The 1310-nt window shown below is 42.9% G+C and overlaps 1 non-coding gene across 1 annotated transcript; it reads right to left on the bottom strand.

The window, feature by feature from the left end:
• Nucleotides 1-735: 735 nt before the first annotated feature.
• Nucleotides 736-839, bottom strand: LOC112774083 (small nucleolar RNA R71). Its single transcript, XR_003188591.1, has one exon. It is a non-coding gene; the product is annotated as a small nucleolar RNA R71 (small nucleolar RNA).
• Nucleotides 840-1310: the final 471 nt, after the last annotated feature.

Below are 1310 nucleotides of genomic sequence, written 5' to 3' on the forward strand. Positions count from 1 at the left end.
GTTACATGCTTTCTTTCTTTATGCTTTTAAATTCAAGCAACTAACTCACTGACTCACTAACTGTTTGAATTAATTCCTCAACTGCTCTAACCATACTCTTCCATTAACCAAGAGTATTTCACTTGTTTGTTGCCTGTGCTGTGTTCTTGTATGACAGGTAGGAGAGGAGAGACATCAACTCCTCCATATACCGAACCAGAGAGGACCCTTCATAGACTTAGAAGGGAAGCAAGAGGGAAGAGAATACTGGGAGAAGAAGAATCTGAAGGAGAATATGAGGACAATTTTGAGGAAGCTTTAGATCTCAACATGGATAGAAAAATTCACAACCATGAGAGAGCTGATGGAAACAATGCCATTCCTGAGAGGAGGGTTCTTAGTTCATACATAAACCCAACCTCTGGGAATTGTGGTAGCAGCATCCAGAAACCACCCATTCAGGCCAACAATTTTGAGCTCAAACCACAGCTAATATCACTTGTGGAGAATCATTGTTCATTTGGTGGAAGTGCTAATGAAGACCCAAACCAACATCTCACAAAATTCCTGAGAATTTGCGACACTGTGAAGTCCAATGGAGTCCAGGAAGATGCCTATAAATTGCTTTTGTTCCCATTTTCACTTAGGGACAAGGCAGCTAAGTGGCTGGAATCATTCCCAAGGGGGAGCCTAACAACATGGGACGAGGTGGAAAGCAAGTTTTTGGCACGTTTCTACCCCTCACAAAAGGTCAATAGGCTTCGATCTGAGGTTCAGACTTTTAGACAACAAGATGGTGAAACTCTCTACGAGGCATGGGAGAGATTCAAGGATTTGACAAGGAAATGCCCACCAGACATGTTCCATGACTGGGTGCAATTGCATATTTTCTATGATGGACTGTCTTATGAATCAAGGAAGGCTGTAGACCATTCATCAGGAGGTTCATTGAATAGGAAAAAGACTGTGGAAGAAGCCATTGAAGTGATTGAGACAGTGGCTGAGAATGAGTACTACTATGCATCAGAGAGACACAACACTAAGGGAGTCATGGAGCTGAACCATGTTGATACAATTCTAGCCCAAAACAAGGTGTTTGCCAAGCAACTAGCAGAGCTCACCAGGAAATTAGAAACAAAACAAGTGGCGGCAATACACACACAAGATCAAGAGGAAGAAAACACTGAAGGAGGTGATCGGGAAGAGGCCAACTATGTGGGAAACCAACAAAGGCAATCATATGATCCACATTCCAACACTTACAACCCAGGATGGAAAAACCACCCAAACTTTGGGTGGGGAAACCAACAAACCCAACCACAAAACCACAA

This window comes from Arachis hypogaea, chromosome 18 (assembly GCF_003086295.3).
Source record: "Arachis hypogaea cultivar Tifrunner chromosome 18, arahy.Tifrunner.gnm2.J5K5, whole genome shotgun sequence".
Classification (NCBI taxonomy): domain Eukaryota; kingdom Viridiplantae; phylum Streptophyta; class Magnoliopsida; order Fabales; family Fabaceae; genus Arachis; species Arachis hypogaea.